Consider the following 9,184-nt stretch of genomic DNA (forward strand, 5'->3'; position numbering starts at 1 on the left):
CAACAGCTGGAGACACATTGGTTGTGAAACCGAGTTTGTTACCTAACTCAGTGTTTTGCAACCAGTGTGCCTCCAGCTGTTGCAAAAATACAACTCCCAGCATGCACTGAGAGACTGTACGTGCTGGGAGTTCTAGTTTTGCAACAGCTGGAGGCACACTGGTTGCGAAACACTGAGTTAAGTAACAAACTCTGTATTTCACAACCAATGTGCCTCCAGCTTTTGCACAAATACAACTCCCAGCATGTATGGTCTGTCAGTGCATGCTGGGAGTTGTAGTTTTGCAACAGCTGGAGGTTTGCCCCCCCCCCCATGTGTGGGGGACATTCCCATGGGCGGGTTTACAACGAGTTCTTCTGCAAGTTTGAGATGCGGCAAATTTTCTGCCGCAGCTCAAACTCCCAGCGAGAAACTCATTGTAAACCTCCGCCCGTGTGAATGTATCCTAAAAACACTACACTACACTAAACTAACACATAGTAAAGGGTAAAACACTACATATACACATACAGTACCCCTACACAGTCCCCACCCCCCCCCCCCACCAATAAAAAAAAACATTGTACGGCAGTGTTTCCAAAACGGAGCCTCCAGCTGTTGAAAAACAACAACTCCCAGTATTGCCGGACAGCCACTGACTGTCAAGGCATGCCGGGAGTTTTCCAACAGCTGGAGACACCGGTGATAGCCTGGGAGGTGTATTGTATGAGGAGTGTAGCTGTGCGGTAATTAAAGGGTGCCTGTTAACCCTTGCTATTCGTGACGCCAGGGTGTGGGTTCCTCAATTACGCTTTTCCTACCGCCACCCTTCTCAAGAGCATTAGAGAGGTAGATAAGAAGAATAGATTGTCCACAACCGGAGAGTTTCTGAAACAGTATTAACTTTTACTGAAGGTTTTCTTCAAGCTTCAATAATACAACAGTCTCTGAGCATAACAACAGCTTTTCTTGGAGATTGACAAAGGTTGGGACTTTAGCATTAAGGGTCTTTTTAGTATGTTGCGTTGCTCCACTGGATTTAGGAGTTAATTGCGGTCCAGTAGTCACGCTAGCATTTGCGGGATTTAGATTTGAACTCACGGTTTTGATTCCACTGAAGCCTGCAGGATTTGAGGCCTAGCGTGTCTTTGAAAGTTGCGTAGCACCGTCCTGTTAGTCCGGCATCCACAAGAGCAGCAACCCAAGAGAGCGATAATTGGATGCAGCTCCCTTATATGGGCACGGGCTGAACTAACGCTAAATGGTCCATACTGATGTCAATCACCATTACAGAGATTTGTTTGGTAACACGTGACACAAGGACCTCCTTAGGTCCTACAACATACCATAGAGGTTACTAGCATGGTCACATGACCGAAGGTCCTGCGACGCTGAACACGGTAAGCACTATACATAACTATAGGATATATATAATTATTAAATATATACTTATATATTAATGTGGTACGCCTGGGGATTGTAGGGCACTAGGGGTGTTGCGCTTCTATACATAATGGGCGCTGTTAACCCTTGTCACTCGTGACGCCAGGGTGATGGTTAAAATTCTGTAGTGATGCTGGGCCTATCGCCACCCTTCCCAAGATTTTCTGTATATGCAGTAACGGCCTAGATCCGCCGGATTTAGGGGTTGGATTAGGTCCGGAGATCTTGCGGAGATAGCGGGGAATTGTAAGAGCTATCCGTCACTAGCGCAGGCCTAAGCCACAAGGCTTTGGGCCTAGTAATTTGTCTTGGAAGCTGCGAAGGTCCTACCTCTTCCAGAGTCAGCAACCCAAGAGAGCGACAAGATGGCGCAGCTCCCTTGTATGGGCAGGGGCTGGCCGTTTTGAATTGGTCCAATCAGTTGTCATGATCTGAAAATGTAGACTAAAACTTAACATTTAATAGGTACAACTAAAACTGTCCTCAAAAACCTGGACAGAAAAACACCACATGTGCAATAATACAAATTAATGGAGATTCTGCTCCAAATACAAATATAAAGATTCAGCACATTAGCTGCACTCAGATATTTAGATATTCTTTAACCATATAGTACCAGCCTAGCTGATTCTGTCCCTTTCCCCATGATTCAGGAGGGGTCTCAGGGTGGGACAACAGGAGGGGGTTGGTAGGGAGCCTGTTATATACTATGCTACCCCTAGATAGCCTACCCCTAGGCGGGGTGGGCGTCCTAATAAGGACGGACCCGCACAGGAACCTATTCCCTGTTGTACTATCACCACCCTACAATAAACTGACTTGCTAGCTACTCAATATAACTGAATACCTGCGGGGCCAATACTCTAATGCTGATCTATATATAATAATAATATTTATGATCAGTCAGAGCAGGGGAGTCAGGGCTGCCAGGAGATGGTCAACCTTAGTATAGTCAATGACAGTATCTATCCCTTTCCCCTTTAAGGCTGATATGACACAAATTTCCTACTAATATAAGGATATCATTCGTACATGTGCATAGCAGCAAGAGGATACAGCACTATCACCATTCCATATTAAACATAAGGTATACATCAGACCATTTAGCTGGAATACTTATGGTTTGTAGTCAAGAAGATGCATGGTTAATGTCTCGACGCGTTTCTTACTGTCCCGTTCATCAGGAGACCGATAGGGATATAGATAGAGGATAAGGAGCACGCCATCTATGTGCACCCTGCAGCGATGTCAGAGGGTTCTGTGCGGCTACCAATCTGGCGCACAATGCGTCCTTAAGTATCAGGTGAACCGCACGCCAGCACACCCATTGCGATTCACGGTGGAACGCACACTCGCGTCATTTCCGGTCGAGACTGGAAATGAAATATCGTATTGTATGCGAGCTTACATTGGTAAGTATATTAAATATAATTTAAAACTGGTCCTAAGTTACCGGACTATTCCAATATAGGTGAGAGATGTACCTCATATTAATTTTGGTGCATTATGTGAAGTAACTACGGTCGTTGAGATAGATGATGGTCCTTTAGGGGCATCATTCTGTTATCCTGCCGACCAATCAGGTTAGCTTTAGTATACACATTAGCTATAGGTAACTAGGACCAAACCCAAGGTTTTAGTACTTTTACTCTGGGTCCTAGGTGTCTGGTATATTTTCCCTCAATAGTACCTATATATATGAAAAAAGGTGTGTCAGCACTTTTGCTGGCATCCAAATGCAAAAAGATAAATTAAAACCGGCACTATCTCGTGCCAAATGGGCAGGTTTTCTACATAGTTGGGGTAAATCTGAGATTTAGTATTCGTAGGGTATGCCTTTCGGAGGTATAAACAGTAATTAGCTAGACAGTGGATTTATATAAAACATCCGAAGGATAGTGCCTCATTTAGGCCGTGGGGAGAAAATGATCTTATCCTATAAATCCATCTGAGTTCCCTCTGCAGAAGTAATTTATCAAAGTCTCCTACCCTCATTGGCGGACGTACAACCTCAATTATGGTGAAACATATCACCTTCTCATCCCCTGCATGTTTTTCATGTATGTGCCGCGCAATAGGGGTGTTCCGATTATGTCTTATATCACCCATATGTTCACCAATTCTCCTTCTTGCCTCCCTTATGGTTTTTCCCACATAATCGAGGGGGCAGGGGCATTGACAGAGATATATCAGGCCCTTCGTTTTACAATTGGTTAACTCTCTGGAATAGAAGGTTTCACCTGTAGATGAACTTTTCCATGTGTTTGTGCGTTTCATTTGGGGACAGAAAGAACATGTACCACAGGGAAAGTTCCCAACAGTTGTATGTTGAAGCCAAGTCCCTCGTGATTTGGGTCTGGAGTAGTGGCTGTGAACCAGCCTATCTTTTAAACTCCTTCCTTTCTGAAATGTGATAAGGGGACGGTCAGCAACAAATTCACTAATGTGAGGGTCAGCCCGAAGGATGTCCCAGTGTTTAGATAGAATGTCATACACAGTAGATGATCTATCAACATATGTTGCAATGATTTGTGTCTTTTTATCCTCCTGTCTAGGCCCATTTGGGGTCAATAAACCTTGATGAAGGCTCCTAGCATGACCAAATGCCTTCTGTAGGCAGTCCTCCGGGTACCCCCTCATTTTAAATCTGTCCTTTAGGATGTGGGCTTGTTTGAAAAATTCTTCATTCGAGGAGCAATTGCGTCTCACTCTAATATACTGCCGTTTGGGGATACCTTTTTTTTGGGATGCCGGATGGTAACTGGACCAATGCAACAATGAGTTCGTTGCTGTGGCCTTTCTGTATAGTGTGGTAGAGAGATTCCCCACCTGATCTTTAACGACCAGTACATCCAAAAAGGGGAGACTTTTTTCATTAATTTCAGAGGTGAAAAATAGGCCAAATGTGTTATTGTTTAGAAATTTTATGAAGTCCTCAAATTCCGCTTTTGTACCTCCCCATAAGACGAATAAATCGTCAATGTATCTAACCCAAAGATGTATTTTTGATGGCCATATTATTTCATCTTCGGGTGGAAATACGGCAGTATCCTCCCACCACCCCAACATCAAATTTGCATATGTAGGGGCGCAGGGGCTCCCCATCGCCGTCCCCTTAGTTTGATGATATATCCGGCGATCAAATGTAAATGCATTATGGGTGAGGACAAATTGTAACAACGAAATGACAAATTCATTGTGTGCCGTGAATTGATTACCACGTGTTCTTAAAAAATGCCGTACAGCTAGTATACCCTTATTGTGTGGAATCGAGCTGTACAACGATTCCACATCGATACTAGCTAGGAGTTAGTGCCTAAATGAGGCACTATCCTTCGGATGTTTTATATAAATCCACTGTCTAGCTAATTACTGTTTATATCTCCGAAAGGCATACCCTACGAATACTAAATCTCAGATTTACCCCAACTATGTAGAAAACCTGCCCATTTGGCACGAGATAGTGCCAGTTTTAATTTATCTTTTTGCATTTGGATGCCAGCAAAAGTGCTGACACACCATTTTTCATATATATAGGTACTATTGAGGGAAAATATACCAGACACCTAGGACCCAGAGTAAAAGTACTAAAACCTGGGGTTTGGTCCTAGTTACCTATAGCTAATATCTATACTAAAGCTAACCTGATTGGTCGGCAGGATAACAGAATGATGCCCCTAAAGGACCATCATCTATCTAAACGACCGTAGTTACTTCACATAATGCACCAAAATTAATATGAGGTATATCTCTCACCTATATTGGAATAGTCCGGTAACTTAGGACCAGTTTTAAATTATATTTAATATACTTACCAGTGTAAGCTCGCATACAATACGATATTTCATTTCCAGTCTCGACCGGAAATGACGCGAGTGTGCGTTCCACCGTGAATCGCAATGGGTGTGCTGGCGTGTGGTTCACCTGATACTTAAGGGCACATCGCGTGCCAGATCGGTAGCTGCACAGAACCCTCTGACATCGCTGCAGGGTGCACATAGATGGCGTGCTCCTTATCCTCTATCTATATCCCTATCGGTCTCCTGATGAACGGGACAGTAAGAAACGCGTCGAGACATTAACCATGCATCTTCTTGACTACAAACCATAAGTATTCCAGCTAAATGGTCTGATGTATACCTTATGTTTAATATGGAATGGTGATAGTGCTGTATCCTCTTGGTGCTATGCACATGTACGAATGATATCCTTATATTAGTAGGAAATTTGTGTCATATCAGCCTTAAAGGCGAAAGGGATAGATACTGTCATTGACTCTGACTATACTAAGGTTGACCATCTCCTTGCAGCCCTGACTCCCCTGCTCTGACTGATCATAAATATTATTATTATATATAGATCAGCATTAGGGTATTGGCCCCGCAGGTAGTCAGTTATATTGAGTAGCTAGCAAGTGAGTTTATTGTAGGGTGGTGATAGTACAACAGGGAATAGGTTCCTGTGCGGGACCGTCCTTATTAGGACGCCCACCCCGCCTAGGGGTAGGCTATCTAGGGGTAGCATAGTATATAACAGGCTCCCTACCAACCCCCTCCTGTTGTCCCACCCTGAGACCCCTCCTGAATCATGGGGAAAGGGACAGAATCAGCTAGGCTGGTACTATATGGTTAAAGAATATCTAAATATCTGAGTGCAGCTAATGTGCTGAATCTTTATATTTGTATTTGGAGCAGAATCTCCATTAATTTGTATTATTGCACATGTGGTGTTTTTCTGTCCAGGTTTTTGAGGACAGTTTTAGTTGTACCTATTAAATGTTAAGTTTTAGTCTAAATTTTCAGATCATAAAATTGTTGGTAGACCATACATCCCAATTTTTTGTCCAATCAGCTGTCACTCACCGATACAATGGATTGTGGGTGATCACATGTCCAAAACCACCAAAGGTCCTTTAGCAAAATCCATAGAGTTCTGCAACCCGGTCACATGACCCACAGGTCCTGCGACGCTAAAACAGTGAGTATTACCATATACATTTATTTAGATAGATAATATTTACAAATATTAAGTGACTAAGGGGTGACTAAGGGTTAAATGAGGAAAGCGAACCCAGACAGTCCTAGGGACTCTAACTTTGGGGACTAATTAACAAGGCACATAATGAAATACGGTGCTGGGACACCACAAACCCCCTTACTTATAACAAGTCGACCCTGACGCCTGTCCCCTAAGGTAGAGGGACTAGGACAAAGACAGAATTATATATGCACTCTGAAGACATTTTCTTTTAGTCTGACTAGTATCTTTACTAGGCAATTATGAAGCTTACTAGACATTAGGAAGCTATCTAAGCATTATGAAGCTATCTAGACATTATGAAGCTATCTAGACATTAGTTTCTAGCTCCTTAGACATTTTTATAGCTCTCTATACATTTATGAGGCTAACTAGACATTAGTACAGCTCTCTATACCTCTACTTTCAAGCCGACTAAAACATTTTTGAAATCTCACCACATTTACTTTGTTTTGCCACGATGAGTCACCTGTTAGTACACAAAAAGGGTATATTGGCTTGCCTGAGGCTCTCTACCAATAAGGTTAGCTACTAAGGTCTATCAGCTACACGCTACTTACCCTTAGAACACAACAGTATAACCTTACCTAGGTTACCTTTAGAAATACGTGCTCGCAAGAGCATCTACTGGCCAAGTAGATCATCTCACTTACGTAATAAAGAGAAGAGAAATATGAGTGTACCTAACAGTGGCAGGAATTGAATATCAATAGGCTACAATTCCTAAGCGTTTCTTGAGTGTGAGACATATTTTTGTTTTTGTGTATGTACTTAAGAAGACTGAGGTAGTACATTTAAGTGAGCTATTTAGGTACTATGTGTGCAAGTACTGCTAAAAAGTTAGTCTTGATATCTTAAGGGTAGTTTACCCTGTTATTTTTGTTGAGACAGGTGCTAGCGATTGGCGACTGGAATGCTACTCTCGGAGGGTCCGGGAGAGTCACCTATTTAGTAACTACTAAAACACCTTTTTAGTATTTTTATACATTTGTATGTACATGTATACAAGAATTATTTAAGTTTTTTGTTTTTTAGTGTACACGTGCATCTAGCGGACATTTTTTTCGTGTACAACCTTTACCTACTTTTTATGTACACAGACACAAAGCTATCTTTTCTGTGTACAGGGACCATATACATTTTTATTATACAAGCTTACATATTTATTAACACTCCAACAAGGTTCAGGCGCATACACCTGATAAGTGCAATTTTTAGCTAGAAAGTCTTATGAATATAGGGATATGTACACAAAACTGGCATGTAAGGATCTGCAGTCCACCTACACTAGGAGTCTATTGTGGTAACCTTGGGGGATAAAGCCTTGTGGGGTGTAGGGTAGTTAGGGTGTTGCTGTTCAGAATAAAAAAGGGCGCTGTTAACCCTTGTCACTCGTGACGCCAGGGTGGCGGTTAAATTCTGTAATCTTGATAGGCCTATTGCCACCCTTCCCAAAAGCAATAGGTGAATGTAGAATAAAGGATTGTCCACAACCACTGTTAACTGAAAACTTGCAGGAACTTTTACTGAAGAATTTCTGTACATGCAGCAATAGTAACAGTCCAGATAAGAGAGTCTCTATAGATATAGCTGAGTAGCGATTGACAGTTGGTTGGGATCAGATAAGCTCAATTTAGCTTCTCAGAGATTTGGTAGCATAGATCCGCTGGATTTAAGGGAGCGTTTAGCTCCAGTGATCTTGCGGGGAGTAGCGGGGAATTGCTTAGTATATCCGCTATGTTAGAGGCCGAGGCCGCAAGGCTTTGGCCTAGTAAATTGTCTTGTAAGCTGCGGAGGTCCTACCTCATCCAGAATCAGCAACCCAAGAGAGCGATCAAGATGGCGCAGCTCCCTTATATGGGCAGGGGCTGGCCGTTTTGGATTGGTCCATAACAACTGTCACTCACCATTGCATTGCATTGTGGGTGAACACGTCATGAGAACCACCAAAGGTCCTTTAGCAAAACCATAGAGTTCTGACCCTAATCACATGACCCGCAGGTCCTGCTACGCTGAACAGGTAGGCATTTGAATATATACATATGAACTAACTAAGGGGTGACGAGGGGATAACTATAGAAGAGAGACCCCGACGTTCCTAGGGACTCTGACTATGGGGACCTTTACAAAGGTACAGTATGAAATACGGTACCGGGACACCACACTATGTTTCACGACTGCCACAATCAGCCGGGCCCAAAACTTACGAATCTCCTACTGGCTAGGAGTCTCTTGACCTGATGGTCAGGCACAAAGCTTAATGGTTACGTTGCTGAACTTGGAACTGGAACAGTCTTAGCATAGTCCTGCTAGGCACAATATCTTAAAATTCACATAGCTGCTGAATACTACAGTGGAAATTCGTTTCCGTTTGAAACACAGAGCTGTCTGCTGAATCACGAGCACAGTGCTCTCTGCTGAATCACGAGCACAGTGCTCTCTGCTGACATCTTTGTCCATTTTTAGGAACTGTCCAGGGTAAAAAGAAATCCCCATAGCAAACATATGGTGTTCTGGACAGTTCATAAAATGGACAGAGATGTCAGCAGAGAGCACTGTGCTCATGATGTCAGCAGACAGTTCTGTGTTTCAAAAATAAAAGAATTTCCGCTGTAGTATTCAGCAGCTAATAGGTACAGGAAGGATTAAGATTTTTTTAAAGAAGTAATTTACAAATTTGTTTAACTTTCTGGCACCAGTTGATTTAAAAAAAAAAAAAAAAGTT

The sequence above is a fragment of the Hyla sarda genome, chromosome 7, assembly GCF_029499605.1.
Source record: "Hyla sarda isolate aHylSar1 chromosome 7, aHylSar1.hap1, whole genome shotgun sequence".
NCBI lineage: Eukaryota > Metazoa > Chordata > Amphibia > Anura > Hylidae > Hyla > Hyla sarda.